The sequence below is a fragment of the Felis catus genome, chromosome A1 (genome assembly GCF_018350175.1).
Source record: "Felis catus isolate Fca126 chromosome A1, F.catus_Fca126_mat1.0, whole genome shotgun sequence".
NCBI classification, from domain to species: Eukaryota; Metazoa; Chordata; class Mammalia; order Carnivora; family Felidae; genus Felis; species Felis catus.
The window spans coordinates 4,672,966-4,690,971 of record NC_058368.1 but is presented as its reverse complement, the minus strand read 5'-3'; the positions used below and the strand labels follow the sequence as shown (position 1 = coordinate 4,690,971).

Genomic DNA, 18,006 nt, shown 5'->3' with positions numbered 1-18,006 from the left:
TACAGGTGGTATTTAATGGATGTTCATTAAGCAGGTTACAAACAGGGCAGCCTATAAAAGTTTTATCTCACCAACTGTGGAGCCTCAGTTGGAGAAGAAAAAAGTGAACACCGTCGATTTTTTTTTTTTTTTTTTCTAATTCCTGTGTCGGGACAATAATGTGTTCTGTCAGACCCAACTAACCACCAGTTTGGGGAAGTCTGGTATTTTCCTTGTCTTCAGAACTGCCCTCTAACTTGCGCTGGCACATGGGGTGTTAGGTCTTCACGTAGCTATTTACCCACGTGGCTCAAGAATCTCAGATGAACTTGGTAGAAACAACCCCTTAAAAACACTGTTTGCAAGAGTGAGCTATGACTTAGAAATTCTACTCTGGATGTTCCAGCTTGTGTGTGATTATAAAAGGTAGACCAGGCAGTGTTTCCCAATCCCCCCCCCTTTTTTTTTTCGCTTTTTACCAAAAAAAATCCAAGTTTTTTCCAGTTATGATTCACAGTCCTGGGCTTAGAGCAATTTTGACAGTGTTAATCATTTGTAGGGGATGCTTTTTTTAACCTTTATGTTAAAATAATTTTACACTGACAAAGATGTGGTAAAAATAGTACAGAGTTCCTGTGTATCCTTCAACAGCTTCCCTAATGTTAACGTCTAACACAGCCACAGCACGATGACCCAAACCGGGATACTGACATTGATTCAACACTGTTTTTACTAACCTGCAGGCTTTATTCAGAATTTACCATTTTTCCCACTCATGTCCTCTTTCTGGTCGAGGATCCAATCCAACACCCCGCATTACATTCAGTTGTCAAACTAAAGTGTTTGCTCCAAACCATTCCCCTTCTTCAGTCTTTCTGTGTCTTTCATGACCTTGACACTTTCAAAGGGCACCAGCCAGTTATCCCCTCAATTTGGATTTCTCTGATGTTTCCTCACGTTAGGCGGAGGGTATGCATTTTGGGCAGAAATGCCACAGAAGGTACTGCGCCCTTCTCAGTATCTGTAAAAAAAAAATTCACATTCACGTTTTGTGTGAGTGTGGGAATTTGCTCCTTAAAAGATAATTACTCCCTAAATGTATATATATACATGTATATGTATGTGTGTGTGTGTGTGTGTGTGTGTGTGTGTGTGTGTATATATATATATATATATATTCCCCCCCCCCCTCTGTATTTCTTAGGGATTTGGCATATATATCCCTTAACGACTTAGTTTGGAATCATGATCTATGGAAAGATCCCCTTCGAAGACCGTGCGTTTCCCTGCCTCTGGGGACATTGGGGAGAAGATGGAGCAGACATGCTTTCTCTTTACCCTGTTAGTAGATTCATCGTCAACCAGGGGCCTTTTGCTGCTGAGACAGCTGGCAGTCCGTTCCCAGGCTTCGACTGATTACAAACTGCTTCTTAGGTTGGGCTCATCCAGAAGCCGCTGAGATCACGATTTGAGTCTAGGTCACTTATCTGGTGGCAGGGCAGCAAGAGAGGGAAGAAGACTGAGGCGTTTAATCTGCAGCCCCTAGCTGTCATCGCACGAGGGCTGCTCCCAGGGCACTTTTTTTCTGGAATTCTGGCCCATGCCAAACCCGAGAACACCTCCAGGTAGAGAGTCACTGGGACCTGCAGTAGAATGTCTAGAAAGTCCTTCATGTTTAAGGCAGTTGCAAGTGTCTAAAGATCTGGGAAGGATACTATGGTGCCTTTTCTGCCTTCCCCTTCTTGCTTGCTCTTTTTCCTCTCCACATGTTCTCTAGTATTTAAAAAGCAAAATAAGACAAAAAAACAAATACGTGGTAGATGGAATGAGGAGAAGAGGGGAGGGCATCAGAACGGAAGTGTTGTGTAGGTAACAATCCTCAGCACCCGGCAGTGCTATCATTAATATACTCTTACACTTATGAATCAGTTGGTGCTGGGTTCTATTTTTAAAAGACGAATGACCCAAGGCAGAAAAAAAAACAAAAAACGTGTTTTCTAAACTTAAAAAGCTGTTGTTTTCCAAGTTGTGGTCTTTCTTCCCAGGCTTTTGAGCAGTGAGGCCAATTATAAAGAGAGATGTGTTGCCTGAGTGTGGGGATGTCCCAGTGGCACCCACACTTTGCTCAAAACACCCCGCCAGATGAAAGCATAGAACACCCAACACGGGGGGGTTACTCTTTTTAGAAATGTTCTGGCAACTTGATGCCACATCTCGCAGTGGGATAGTCCCAGAAGTTCTGAAATGGCCCCCAAAAGTGGAGGAAGGGCTTAAAATGGGGGTTGGAAACATGGAGCTTCAATGCTTTGTTCTCTGGCCAGATCTCTTGAAGTAAGTTGTTTATCTGATTTCCTCACCCGTAAGATGGGAATAATCATACATATTTCTTTTTTTTTTTAACGTTTATTAATTTATTGAGGCGGGGAGGGGCAGAGAGAGAGGGAGAGAGAACCCAAGCAGGCTCTGCACAGAGCCTGATGTGGGGCTCAATCTCATGAACCTGAGATCAAGAGTTGGACGCTCAACCGACTGAGCCACCAGGCATCCCAATCATACCTATTTCGTGTGGTGGCCCTGAAATTAGATAAGGTCATGTCTGGTCCAGGCTCGGCCAGAAAAGGCTCTTAGCACACGATGGGTGGGGGTGGGGAGGCAGCTTCTCACTGAATCTCAGACTTGTGTCATCCGTGAGCCGTGAGTGCTCTATCCCAGGAAACCCTAATCCTAGCCTTGTGAGGCCATTATTATCCTTACTTTGCAGAGTAGAAACTCGGTTCCCAGAGACATTGAGCCTCCTGCTTCTGGTCATATGACTGTCTGTGGGCGAGTTAGGATCTGAACCCACATCGGTCTGATTCCGTGATCCATTTTGCCACGTGTTTCCCATCCTGTGGGAACATCATACCAAGGTGAAGAGAGCAGATACCCACCTTCCTCCAACCTCTTCCCGCATCGAGATGGACAAATAAAGAATGCCTGTAAGCTCTACCTCCTAAGCCAAAAGGACAAGGGCACAGAACGTGAACCATGTGACTCAGCACCGAGCCCCAGGTACGCTGCCGGGTGCTGCATGGAAGGCATCTTGTTTGACAAGGGTTGGGCACAGCAGGATGACCATCCTGTTCGGCTGCTTTACGGCACCAGCTGTGCCGGGCCAGCCCAGGAAGGCTTCGTTCCGGCATGGCTGAGTCGCTGGTGGAGGTCCCCCGGTCCCTGCAGGTGGCTGTGATCCTGCCCCTCATTGGCACCTGCATGTGGCTCGCCGGTCGGCTGCAGCTGCCGCTGAGATCCTGTTCCCCGTTCCCAGGCTGGCCCTGGGTGTAGGCACAGAGACCGTGCTTCCAGGCTCCTTTGGTGGCAGTGTTTGGACCATGGATGACAAGCTCATTTCTGGCTCTTGGCCTCCCTGCCCTTGTCTCCCAGTTCCTGGCCGGAGCTCGCTTTCAGACTTAAGGTGCTGACCCCTCTCCTGAGAGCCTTCATTCCTGCCCACTTTTAGACTGACATTTTAACAGAGCTGTGACCTCACAGGAGATGAGGAGATGGGTGTCCTTTGGGTTGGGATGAGGTGGCAGAAAGTGGAGAGGAAAGGGGCAGTGTAAACATAGGCAGCGTTAAGCGTGCAGCCATTCGCCACAATGGGCCACTATTCAAAACCAGGCAAGTCAAAGGAGACCTGTACCAGTCACCTTCTTCTCAGCTCGCGGCAATGCTGACATGACTCCAGTTTGGGTATTGGTGATGCTCGTGAAGAGAGAGTGTAGAAAGGCATGGACAGGTTACTTGATTAAAATGTATAAATCCTACTGCTTTGGAGGAATTTGATCTGTTAGAATGGCCACAAAATCCCGACTAACTGGACAATAGGTGGTGATCAGATTTCTTTTCTTCTCTTAATGGTATTAGGTAGGGCTGTCTCTGTAACAGCCATGGCATTGTAAAATAGCTTGAGGATTCCAGCCCAACACGGACTTTGCAGTCTTTGGACAATGTTTAAAGCATGTCCCTTCAGAGGCAAAGACTAATGCAGTCCCAAGAAGCTGACTATAGCATTCCTCTTACGGTGTTCTTGGTTAATTTGAGTACACAGAGGACATAAGCCCAGTGAAATGTTAAGAGATGTAGAGAAAGCAATGCCAGGGCCCAGGAAGAAGAGTCAGAGGGTAGAGGCCAGCCTGAAAAACAGCATTTGTATAGCTAGATTTGTGCTAGGAACAGAGAAAGACTGGGAGATAGATACTTCCTATAATCCTTAATTTACACGTCGGAGAAGAAAGGTATTAATAGCCTCGATGGGATTTGTTACACTCTGGGGAGGAGTTGCCTAGTAAAAGTGAAAAGAAAGCCAGTGCATGCTGAAGAAAAGGGTGTTAAAGTACTGTGTGCTTTAATTTTTTCTTTTTTTTAACATTTACTTTTGAGAGACAGAGACAGACCACAAGTAGGGGAGGGGCAGAGAGAGAAGGAGACACAGAATCTGAAGCAGGCTCCAGGCTCTGAGCTGTCAGCACAGAGCCTGACGTGGGACTCAAACTCACAAACTGAGATCATGAGCTGAGCTGAAGTCGGACGCCTAACTGACTGAGTCACCCCGGGAACCCCAGAGTACTGTGTGCTTTTAAAGACCAATAGAATGTGGCTTTGCCTGTTATGTGACGTAGTCAAGAATACAAAAAGGAAAATGCATAACGCAGTGAGAGTAGATACTTAATGTATCTAAGATGACTCAACCCATATTTCTGGAAGATGCTCCACTCACAGGTGGAGAAAAACGTGCGTGAACAAAAACTAGAGAGCCACTAGATGTCAACTTGGTGGCGCTGGCCAGGAAGGTGTGAGCGGGACTAAGAAGGGAAAATCCTCGTGGGACGGCATTGGCCAAGGCCTCACGGAAGAGAGAGAACACTACGTGGTCCTGGCGGAGCTGAGGAAGAGGATATTGCGGATGGGAGGAAGGAGACTGGACGGGTGGCGAGGGGTCGCTTTCTGGAGAGCCTTGGAGGCGAAGGGGGAAGAGTGGATCTGGGAGTCTTGGCAGATTGGGCAGGAGAGCAGCATGTGGGTTAATGGTATTTTAGGCAGTAACTAGCCACACGAGGTTCAGGATAGGGGAACCTCAGGCAGCAGACTTCAGTTACCCGGATCCCACTGACAAAGCCTGTCCTAATTCAGAAATGACGGCTAGGGATTCCAGCCAATTAAGTATGAGCATTCCAGCCCCAGCAGCAAGGCCGTTCCTATTGTGGGCAGAAGCATCAGGTCCTTTAAACCCGACACGGTGAATCATCCGATTCCACCAACGCCCCTCGTCTTCATGCCAACCACGCATCCCTGTGCTCGTTAGTGTCGCTTTTAAAGATGAGCACTGATAACTAAAATTGCTAAGGAGATACGTAACCAAGTAGTCCGTAGTTTTAGCTCTATAGCCTTAATAAGAGAAGAAATAACACGTAAACTGGTGTGAGTGGACATAGAGGAATGTAGGCTATAAAAAATGTTCTCTTAGATGTCATTATAGAAAGTACAGAAATTTTTTAAATTGCCAAGAATTTTCTTTCAGTTGCTGATAATTTTCTTTAAATGCCCCTGGGCATTTTTAAAATGCCATGGTTATGTTATACATTCAGTTAGCATATCCCCTTGTATCTAGAGCCTTTTCCACTGTGGTTGGCAATGTGCTAACGGTCCCCGTGCCCTCTACAACACCGTAGCGTAGCCATCCCACCAATGGGCTGGTATTTGTTTAACATTCCCCCTAATTTTGACTGTGCTATTTCCTCCCTTTTTTATTATTATTTCTTTTTACATTTATTTATTTTTGAGAGACAGAGACCCAGCACGAGCAGGGGAGGGGCAGAGAGAGAGGGAGACACAGAATCCGAAGCAGGCTCCAGGCTCCGAGCCGTCAGCACAGAGCCCGTCGCAGGGCTCGAACTCACGAACCAGGAGATCATGACCTGAGCTGAAGTCGGATGCTCAACCGACTGAGCCACCCAGGTGCCCCTGTGCTAGTTCCTCCTTTAAGAGACCTTGTTCAGACATAAAATGCTTTCTTCCTAGAAAAACTATGTGTTCCACATGGAAATAAAGGGAGGGAAACTTTGGTGGTTCTTGATCGCTCTTAATAGACTCTTTTCCCTAGAGGCCTCTGGGTGAGTGTGTTATTTTCTAGAGGCTGTAATACCACACATTTTGGGTGTTGGTCGTTCCTGATGTGTAAGGTGATGTTTTTACCACGAAGAGTGTAATGTTTTCCCATGTAGAGTAAAAAGTGTGCTTCAGGAAGACTAGTCTGCTTAATGGGCATGGGGGTCGATGCCTTGATGTGTGGCATTTCTAGTAATTTAGACTGAGCCCGAGGCGGCCCGACGGAGGTGGAACCATGGCTTGATTGCGCAACTTGGTCATGACGGCGTAGTATGGTCTGCTCTGGAAGATGCTGTGTTTCTGTAAAGTGGTGTAGCTCAGTGCGACCGGCAAACAGGGAAAGAATGTTAATATGACGCAGAAGTTGTCCCAGTTCATGGAGATTCCAGAAGGCTAGGGTCTGGTGCCTCCGAGAGCAGCAGCCCCGCGAGGGGCACATGCCTGCTCCACAGCCTCCGTCGACTTCTGTGCTCGGTTCTTTCAATCTGTGTGCCTTTTGCCCTTGTCCCCGTAACTCATCGGTGTCGACCCTTCTGCCCCTTCCGTGGAGCTACCCATTTCTTTAAATCGGACTAAAATACCGGGAAGATAAAGTTTACCATCTTGATCATTTTCAAGCGACCAGTTCAGTGGCTTCAAGTACATTCACATTGTTGTCCAGCCCTCACCCCCACCCACCTCACCAGAACCCTTTCATCCTGCAAAACCAAAACCCCATATTCATTAGACAATAATTCCCCTTTGCTCCTGTGTCCAGTCCCTGGAAAATACCATTCTCCTTTGTGTCTCTATGGTTTTGACTACTGTAGGGGGTGCCTGGGGGGCTCAATCGGTTGAGCGTCTGACTTCGGTTCAGGTCACGATCTTGTGGTTTGTGGGTTCAAGCCCCACATCGGGCTCTTTGCTGGCAGCTCAGAGCCTGGAGTCTGCTTCGGATTCTGTGTCTCCCTCTCTCTCCGCCCCCCCCCCCCCCCCGCTCGCACTCTGTCTCTCTCTCTCTCAAAAATAAATAAACATAAAAAATTTTTTTTAATAATAAAAAAAATGATTTTGACTACTGTAGCTCATGTAAGTGGGAATAGTACAGTATTTGGCCTTCTGTGACCATCTATTTCACTTAGCAAGATGTCCTCAACGCCCCTCCGTGTCGTAGCCCGTGTCAGCATGTTCTTACATTTTAAGGCTGAAGGATACTCCATTGTATGAATATATCACAGGGGACACTTGGGTTGCCTCCACCTCTTGGCTACTGTGAATGACGCTGCTATGAACCTGGGGGTAAGATATGTTTTCATTCTCCCCCGTGTGTAAAGATGAAGTCCTCTGTTTTCTTTACTAGGAACCTACCTTGCCGTTTTCACTGTATCAGTCCTTTTACTAGGGTCGTTACTATTTCCTTAGGGCTCTGGTGAGAAAGTTGCAAGGGTCTGAGTGGTCTGCCTCAGCCCTGCTTCTCCTTCGAACCCTGCCATCTTTTGTGCACAGTTGAAGAGAGCAAGGGAGGCGTTCGTTCAGAAATGCACGTCTGTGTCACGCCAGAGCCGAAAGGCTTATAGAGGCGAAAGGAAGTAAGCTGGGGTGCAGCTGTGTGCTATGCCGCTTATTAACTACCTGGCAACCTTAGAAATGTAACCAAGCCCGTCTTTCTCCTCCGTAACGCCGGCCGCCAGGGCTCCTGGAGGAGTCGCTGACATGAGCCACCGAATCCAAGCAGCTGGTCCTTACCTCACAGGGGTTCAAAACGCCATCATCTGTCACAGGACCCAGCAGAGGCTGCAAACCAGAGAGGGAACGCGGTTGCAGAGTTGAGCTCTGTAGGCGGTTGGCTCAGCCCTTCTCCTGTGCCCACACCTGTCTACTTCGTACGAGGGCTTGACCGACCGAACAAATTAGATAAGTAAAAAACCAGAACGTGATGCTCTGTTCTAACGTGAGTGTGCATACGGAGAGATCTGGAAAGTTCGTGGAGGCCAGGGAGGGGTGGATGGCAGGAAGGAGGGTCACAGCAGTTGCTGTCAGTTTGGGTAGAGCTGCTGGTTTAGTATTCATGGTTTCCAGGAGTGTCTCTAACATAAAGAAAGGCTCTCGGTGCACCGCAGAGGACTGTGTGATTCAGTGGTGCTGACTAGTCTTGCGGGAATGTAAACTCCGTCTACAAAGACGAAGGAGGATGAACGCTTGAATGCCGTATTTGACCACTTGGTAAAATCATTTGTGACTCAGGAAGTAAGGGGCTCAGAGACCCACAAAGGAGTCCAGGATTTCGGTTAAAGCTCACAATCCCGAGGGCCCAAGACTATCAGTCCAGTCCTCTGCACAGTTAGGCCTGAAAAATCACCAAAATTGAGTTCTTGGGCTTTATGGAAATATTAAAACAGAAGAGAAAAAGAGCCTCCTTTTTGGTTTTTTAATTATATGACATAGAACATATAATGTCAGTGTTATCATATAAATACTATGTCCTGTAACTTAAAGTTACAAGTAGAACTTGCCAGAGAAAGGGGAACAATACCTAATTGTTAGGAAGGCAGACGAAGAGGACCGCTAGCCGAAACCGACCGTCTCTGCACCGAGGAGGAAGAGAGTGGGCTGAAAAGGGAGAAGGAAGAAAAGCACCAGAGGGACGGGCTGTCACATCCTTGCCCTGTTGTGGTTTTCACATTACAGATCGGATCGGATCGGATCGGATTGCTAGAGTGTATCTGACTAGAGGAGTCACCCCTTAGCGAGTCTACCAGAACCCAAGAAGACAACAGCAGACACAATAAAGAATATCAGAGTGGTTGCTCGAGCTAAGGGTCAGCATTGTTTGTAAATGTCTTCTCCGGGTGTCTGTGTTCCTGAAGGTGTTTACTGGATTATAATGTAAAGTACTTTTCTCGCTCTGGGTTGTGGGAGGAGTTTGAGAAACATTCTGACATTTTGCCTGTCTTCTGCTCCTGGACCTTCTTTCTCAGTCAGTGAAAGTTTGGGGTCTAAATGTGGCTACTGTTGCACTTGAAATAGATGGTCCCTGTTTGTCTCAGATGGTTGTGAATGTTCTACCGCTGTCACTACACAGGGATCGGGGATAGTCCCGTGGGTGCCCCACACTGCTGGTATGTCTGTCAGCTGTGGTATAAGGAAGCCTCCTGAAATAAAGCTAAAAACTTGGATTTGAATCTCAATTCAGCCATTTATCAGCCATGTGAAGATGGATATTGTTGCTTCAAGATCTCCCCAATCCAAGGCAATCTTTAATTCAATGAATGCTTACTGAATACCTACTGAATACAGACCATGATACTAGGCACCAGGAACTGAAGAAGCTTGCAGGCTGAAGATGAAGATAAACACATAATCCTAAAAGAACTATGGAGGGGCGCCTGGGTGGCTCAGTTGGTTAAGCCTCCGACACTTGGTTTTGCCATCTTACGATCATGGGATCAAGTCCCAGGTCGCTCCTTGCTGGTCGTGGAGCCTGCTTGGGATTCTCCCTCTCCTCTCTCTCCCCCACTCATGCACATGCACTTGCACGTGTGCTCTCTCCCTCTCTCTCTCAAACTAAATAAATAAAAACTTTAAAAACCAAAAAATAAAATAACCGTGGGAGAGAGATGAGGGGATACTTAGTCCTGTAGGAATTAAGTATGTGGAAGGGTGGGATGTAGCGTGTGAACTGAGCCATGAAGAAAGACTAGCTTTAAATTGCCGTGTGGAGAACTGCAGAGCTGGCTTTCCAGGCAGAGGGACCGCCAGAAGTAGGTCACAGGCATGGGGAGCACTCCCGAAGAGGAGTATGGCCCCAGGTAAGGCTGAGATTTCAGGTTAGACGAATGGTCAGAAGGTCATGTCAGAAAATGGCCAGTGAATAGAAGCATAGGCTTTGAGAAGTTCCAGGCCCTTCCTTTGCTGAGCTGCCTCAGCTCTACAAGGCTTTCCATCTCCTCCTCTCTTACCACACAGCTTCAGCCTCCCTGAACAGCCCACAGTCCCTCCCCTCTCCAGCCCCAGGCACACCCCCTGGCTCCCGCACATCCCTTGGTTGGTATGCTACAGAACTCACTTCCTGCCCGTCAGCTAGAGAGCAGATTATTGCCTTGGTTACATTTTAGCTGTCTTCATTTAGCATCCGGAGCATTCACATCCTATCCGGTGTCTCTGACTGGTACATTTTTACTCTTCTGTGGGACTCGGTTTGGGCAGGATTTCCTTTTTGAAGACTTTCCAGACTTGCCTTCCACCCCTGTATTCATTGGGATTCTCCAGAGAAACAGAATAAGATATAGATACAGAAATAGAAATAGAGACAGGCAGACAGAGACAGAGAGAAGGAACCACTCATGTGGTAATGGGGACTGGCTGGTCCAAAGTGTGTGGGGCAGGCTGGCAGGCTGGGAACTAAGGCAAGGCTTCTATGTTGCAGTCTTGAGACCCAATTCCTTCTTCCTCCAGAAACTTCAATCTTTGCTCTTAATACTTTTGATTGGATGAGGCCCACCCACATTATGGAGAATAATCCGCTTTATTCAAAGTCTCCTGATTTAATCTTAAAAAGACCATCAAGGCCATATGGAGACTGGTGTCTAACCAAACAGCTGGACACCATGTGCCCAGCCAAATTGACACATGAAATTAACCATCTTGACCTCACCCCCTCCCCACTCCCATGTACACACTAAAGAACTGACAAGCTCTTGTCTGGGCTTTCACATATTTTAATCTATTCTGTCAGTAATCCTGGGAAGAGAGAGAATTCTCACTGTTTCACAGACGTTGACATTGCAGTTCACACAGGTTAAGAGACTCACCTCAAGTCCCAAAATTCTGGAAACGGAAGCCAGGTCATGGCCCCCAGATTCTGGGTGCCTCCTGCTGCGGTAGGCAGTGTCTATGCTGTGGATGTGGTGAGGGGTCCTTCAGCAGAGGGGAGCTGCAGGGTGTCCATACTGGGTATGCTGGGGCTCTGAAAGTGAAACACCTTGACTTGAACCCTCGCTCTGCCAAACGCATGCAGCTGAGGACCTGGGGGGTGGGGGTGGGGGGGGTCCTCTCTGTGCCTTAGTTTCCCCATTCATAAAATGAAGATAATAGTAAAGTTTACCTAGTGTGGTTTTAATGATGACATACACAACACAGTGCCTGGCGTGAAGTGATCAGGCAGCAGACAATAATAATGGCAGGAATAACAAGAACACTTAATCATTCACAACCAATATATTTGGAGAGAATGTAAATATTCATTTGTATACCTGAAAGTTCTGTCTCTGCCGGGGTTTCATAAAAAACATTTTGAGTTGTGGGAGGCTGGTGGAAAAGGAAGACGGTGAACTCACATATAAACTAGACACACACACAGATGTAAATAACCCAGAAAGGACCTGAAGCCTGGCGGAACAGGCTCCATAACTAAAGGCTCCATAACTAAAAGGTCACATCAAAGAGGGTAGGAAGGGCAGAGACACAGTGGGCACAAAACAGACTTGTGGGACCATCCATAGGAGGGACGGAGCAGTGAGCACAGAGAGGGAAAAGAAATAGACGCTCACACTGGGCAGCCTGCAGAGGGAAGACGAATCCCCTTAGCATTTGGCTTTGAAAACCAGACGGGCCAAATTTTGTGAGTTCTTAGAACGAATGGAACTTAAAACCCGGAATTTTAAAACTCACAGGGCCAGGCTCTGGGAGACCTGGGAGGGCAAGAGGAAACTGAGTTCCCACCATTACAGAGACTGCACAAGAAACAGCCCCCAGAGATACAGCATAGAAGCAGCAGTTAGAAAAACACCTACAGCTCACAGGAGGAAGAGTTATTTACTAATCTCAGAGTAGCTCGGGGACTTCTCCAGGAGCAAAAAAAGCTGGCAGGCACCATTTCCCTCCCCAACCGTCCAGCAAAACACACTATAGTCACCTGCTGAAACCAACACTGTACTTCATGGATTTGCTCCCTCCAGCCAGCCTGGCCTCAGTCCCTGTCCTGCTAAAACTGCTTGTCCTGCCCCTGCACATGTTGTGAATCTGCTGCCTCCAATATGCTCTTGGCTGGAGCCCATCGAAACCAGGGCCACAAGCCTGGCAGTTTGCAAGCAGCCCTGATACGGGCCAGGACCACTCCAAAGTGACTCCTGCCTCAGGGAGAGGAGATTACCAGACACCAGAGTCAGAGGGAGGCCCAGCAGTGGGCTAGGGGCAGGTCTGATTACCAGACCCACCCACCAACAGAGGGAAAGCGCCCTACAGTTTGGTGCTACTGCATCTCTGACAAATGCCTGGTTTGACTTAACTCAAGCTCAAAATGACCCCAGACTGGTCCACTACACCACAGGGACCAAACACTGTCCAGAATAGGGAAAGAAAGCCACTTCAGATGCTGGACTAAAGGAAAAAGCAGCCACAGTACCAGAGTGCACAGAAGCAACATGCATAGGAGACATCGCTGAAGTGCCAGGTTCTGGTAAACGGGGGATACTGCATGCAGGGCACTACAGGACCTCTTCTTCATAAGGCCATTACTTTCCAGAGCAGAAGATGTAGCTGACTTTCCTAACGCACAGAGACAGACACAGAGAGTTAGACAAAATGAGGAGACAGAGGGATATGTCCCAAATAAAAGAATGGGACAAAATCATAGCAAGAGACCTAAGCAAAACAGAGATAAGTAATATGCCTGATGGAGAATTTAAAGTAATGATCAGAAAGATACTCACTGGACTTGAGAAAAGAGTGGAGAACATCAGGGAGACCCTTAATAAGTAGACAAAAAAACACATTAAATGAAATTGAAAATACACCTGATGGAATAAATAGCAGACTAGAGGAAGCAGAAGAACAAATCAGCAATCTGGTGGACAGAGTAGTGGAAAGTAATCAAGCTGAGCAGCTGAGAGAGAAAAACATTATGCAAAATGAGAATAGACTTAGGGAACTCAGCAACACCATCAAGCATAATTACATTCCCATTATAGGGATCCCAAAAGGAGAAGAGAGAGAACAGGGGGCAAAACTTCATTTGAAGAAATAATGGCTGAAAATTTCCTGAATCTGGGGAAGGAAACAGAAATTTAGGTCTATCTAGGAGGCACAGAGATCCCCCAACAAAATTAACCCACGGAGGTCCATACCAAGACACATAGTAATTAAAATGGCGAAAAGTAGTGATAATTTTAAAAGCAGCAAGAGAAAGAAAACAGTTACATACAAGGGAAACCCCATAAGGCTGTTAGCTGATTTTTTCAGCGAAACTTTGCAGGACAGAGGGAGTAGCATGATATATTCAAAATGATGAAAGGAAAAAATCTGCAGCCAAGAATACTCTATCCAGCAAGGGTACTATTCAGAATTGAAAGAGAAATAAAGAGCTTCTCAGACAAACAAACAAACAAAAAGAATTGATGAAACCAGCCCTACAAGAAATGTTAAAGGGGACTCTTTGAGTGGAAAGGAAAGACCTAAGTAAGAGTAAGAAAAGTAAGAAGCACAAAACCTGTAAAAATATACGTATCTGTAGAAATCAATCAAGAGACTCACAAGATAAAAGGACATGCAGTATGATACCATATACCTAAATCATGGTGGGGAGAGGAATAAAGAACGGGTTCAAACATAAGCCACTATCAACTTAATATAGACTACTATAAGCAGAAAGTATTACACATAAACCTAATGATAACAACAAATCAAAAACCAGTAATAGATCTGCAAAAAATAAAGAGAAAGGGTCAAAATATATCATTAAGGAAAGCCAACCTATTGTGAGAAGAGCTCAAAGAAAGAAAAGAATAGAGAAGAACTACAAAAACCACCATAAAACAAGTAACTATAGCAACCAATACATACCTATCGATAATTACATTGAATGGAAATGGACTAAACTCTCCAATGAAAACACATAGGGTGATGGAAATGGATAAAAAAACCCAAGACCCATCTACATGCTGCATACCAGAGACTCATTTCAGACTTAAAGACACATGCGGGTTGAAAGTGAGGGGATGGAGAAACAAACCAATTACCAGCAAAGAAATTGACTCAGTAATAATAAAAAAAAATTCCTGACAAACAAAACTCTAGGAGCAGATGGTTGAATTCTCCCATTTAAAGAGGAGTTAATACCTATTCTTCTCAAACTATTCCAAGAAAAAGAAGAGGATGGTAAGTTTCCAAATTTATTCTATGAGGCCTGCATTATCCTGATACCGAAACCAGATAAAGACACTACAAAAAAAGAAAACTACAGGCCAGTATCTCTGATGAACATAGATGCATAAATCGTCAACCTAATATTACCAAACCAAATCTAACAATACATTAAAAAAATCATTCACCATGATCAAGTGGGATTTATGCAAGGATGGTTCAGTATTTGCAAATAACTCAACATGATACATCACATCAGTAAGAGAAAGGATAAAAAATAGATGACCTTTTCAATAGATTTAGAAAAAAGTATTTGACAAAGTACAACATCCATGCATGGTAAAAAAACCTTCAACAAAGTAGGTTTAGAGGGAACATTTCTCAACATAATAAAGGCCATATATGAAAAATCTACAGCTAACATCATACTCAGTGGTGAAAAACCGAGAGCTTTTCCCTTAAGGTAAGGAAGAAGACAAGGATGCCCACTGTCACTACTTTTATTTAATATCATACTAGAAGTCCCAGCCACAGCAATCAGAAAAGGAAAATGAACAAAAGGCATTCAAGCTGGCAAGGAAGAAGTAAAACCTTCACTGTTTGCAGGTGGTAACATGATACTATATATAGAAAACTCTAGACTCCACCAAGAAAATACTAGAACTGATAAATGAATTTAGTAAGGTTGCAGGATACAACAATCACTGTACAGAAATCCACTTCATTTCTATACACTAATAATTTTAAGCAGCAGAAAGAGAAATTAAAACAATCCCATTTACAATTGCACCAAAAAAGAATAAAATACCCAGGAATAAACTTAACCAAGGAGATGAAAGACCTGTATTCTGAAAACTATAAAATGCGGGTGAAAGAAATTCAAGATGACATGAACAAATGGAAAGATATTCCATGCTCATGGATGGGGAGAATGGATATTGTAAAAAAATGTCCATACTACCCGAAGCAATGTATACATTTAATGCAATCCCTATCAAAATACAAATAGCATTTGTCACAGAACTAGAACAAACAATCCTAAAATTTGTATGGAACCACAAAAGACCCTGAATAGCCAAAACAATTTTGAAAAAGAAAAGTCGGAGGGATTTCAAGTTATATTACAAAATGTAGTAATCAAAATAGAATGGTACTGGCACAAAAATAAACACATAAATCAATGGAGCAGCATAAAATGCCCAGAAATAAACTCACTATTATGTGGTCAATTAATCTTCCACAAGGGAGGCAAGAATATGGAATGGGAAAAGACAGTCTCTTCAACAATAAATGGTGTTGGGAAAACTGGACCGCTACATGCAAAAGAATGAAACCGGATGACTTTTTGTAAGAAACACACAAGAATAAACTCAAAATGGATTAAGGATCTAAATGGGAGAACTGAAACCATAAAAATCCTAGAAGAGAACACAGGCAGTAATTTCTCTGATATCAGCCATAATGACATCTTTTTAAATATGTCTCCTGAGGGAAGGGAAACAAAGTCAAAAATAAATTATTGGGACTACATCAAAATAAAAAGCTTCTGCACAACAAAGGAAACTATCAACAAAAGTAAAAGATAACCTACTGAACGACAGAAGATGACATATCTAATAAAGTATTAGTATCCAAAATATATAAAGAACTCATACATTTCAACACCAGAAAAAACCCAAACAATGCAATTAGAAATGGGGATGGGAATGCAAGCTGGTGCAGCCACTGTGGAAAACAGTATGGAGGTTCCTCAAAAATTGAACTACCCTACGACCCAGCGATTGCACTACTAGGCATTTATTCAAGGGATACAGGTGTGCTGTTTCGAAGGGACACTTGCACCCCCATGTTTATAGCAGCACTATCAACAATAGCCAGAGTATGGAAAGAGCCCAGATGTCCATTGATGGATGAATGGATAAAGAAAATGTGGTATATATATATATATATATATATATATATATATACACACACACACACACACACACAATGGAGTTTTACTCGGCAATCAAGAAGAACGAAATCTTGCCATTTGCAACTACGTGGATGGAACTGGAGGGTATTATGCTAAGTGAAATTAGTCAGAGAAAGACAAAAATCATATGACTTCACTCATATGAGCACTTTAAGAGACAAAACAGATGAACATAATGCAAGGGAAACAAAAATAATATAAAAACAGGGAGGGGGACAAAACAGAAGAGACTCATAAATCTGGAGAACAAACTGAGGGTTACTGGAGGGGTTGTGTGTGTGGGGGGTGGGCTAAATGGGTAAGGGGCACTAAGGAATCTACTCCTGAAATTGTTGTGCTATATGCTAAGTTGGATGTAAATTTTAAAAAATAAAAAATAAAACAAAAAAATAAGTAAAACACACAAAAAATAAAATAAATTTATGTGGGAAAAATCATAATCAAATTAGAGAGTAGATTTCAGTACTTACTACAGAGTAAATGCTCACTTAACAATTGCTGAATAAATTAATGACCAAAGAATTTTGTCACACATCAGTTTATGAAACAATAAAGCAGGCTCCCTTAATAAAAAAGAAAGAAAGAAAGAAAGAAAGAAAGAAAGAAAGAAAGAAAGAAAGAAAGAAAGAAAGAAAGAAAGAAAGAAAGAAAGAAAGAAAGAAAAAAGAAAGAAATGGGGAGAGAACAGGAACAGACATTTCTCCAAAGAAGACAGACAGATGGCCAACAGATACATGAAAAGACACTCATTATGACTCATCATCAGAGAAATGCAAATCGAAACCACAATGAGATATCACCTCACACCTGTCAGAATGGCTAAAATAAAAAAAACATAAGAAACAAGTATTTGTGAGGATGTGGAGGAAAAGGAATGCTTGTGCATTGTTGGTGGGAATGCAAACTGGTGCAGCCACTGTGGAAAACACTACGAGGTTCCTCAAAAAATTGAAAATAGAATTCCCATATGATCCAGTAATCACACTACTGGATATTTACCCATGGAATACAAAAACATTAATTTGGAAGGATATATACACCCCTATGCTTATTGCAGCATTATTTACAATAGCCAAATTTTGGAAGCAGCCCAAGTGCCCATTGATAGATGAATGGATAAAGAAGATGTGATGTATATAAGAGGAATATTACTTAGCCATAAAAAAGAATGAAATTTTGCCATTTGCAACAACATGGATGGATCTAGAGCAGAGTGCTGAGCAAAACAAGTTAGAGAAAGACAAATATCACTTGATTTCATGCATGTGGAATTTACGAAGCAAAACAAATGAACAAGGGGGAAAAAAAGAGAAACCAAAAAACAGACTTTTAACTATAGAGAACAAACTAATGGTTGCCAGAGGGGAGGTGCGGGGGGAGGGGGGTGAAATACGTGATGGGCATGTATTCATGGGAAATACATGATAAGAGCACACTTATGATGATGAGCCCTGAGTAATGTATAGAATTGTTGAATCAGTGTATTGTACCCCTGAAACTAATATAACACTGTGTGTTAACTACCCTGGAATTAAAAAAAAAAAAGAAATCATATAGATGTTTTAAATTTTAATTTTAATCTGATTTGTTGATAGTGTATGGAAATGAAACTGTTAATTGTATATTGATCCAGGGTACTCAACCTTCCTAAACTTACTGATTCGTTCTAGTAGTCTTTAGTTTTGTAGAATACACCAGATTCTCTAAATAAGAGATCATGTTATGTATAAACAAAGCTTGTTTTATCTTTTCCTTTGCATAAAAAATGTTTCAAATTGTGCATGCAT

General features: G+C 43.8%; 1 protein-coding gene and 1 long non-coding RNA gene across 9 annotated transcripts in view; one reads left to right on the top strand and one right to left on the bottom strand.

Annotated features, from left to right (window-relative positions):
* Positions 1-18,006, top strand: part of SPATA13 (spermatogenesis associated 13) — a 349,273-nt gene that overhangs the window by 169,106 nt on the left and 162,161 nt on the right. The window lies entirely within an intron of this gene.
* LOC109494931 overlaps positions 531-18,006 on the bottom strand; it is a 29,011-nt gene continuing 11,535 nt past the window's right edge. The window contains exons 2-6 of one of the 4 annotated variants that reach the window (XR_002150101.3): positions 10,917-11,071; positions 8,639-8,715; positions 7,852-7,899; positions 1,318-1,466; positions 531-1,000 (exon numbers count right to left, since the gene is read on the bottom strand). This is a non-coding gene — a long non-coding RNA (uncharacterized LOC109494931). The remainder of the gene's footprint in view (positions 1,001-1,317; positions 1,467-7,851; positions 7,900-8,638; positions 8,716-10,916; positions 11,072-18,006) is intronic. The other 3 variants (XR_002150109.3, XR_006588402.1, XR_006588399.1) reach the window with 3 other exon arrangements.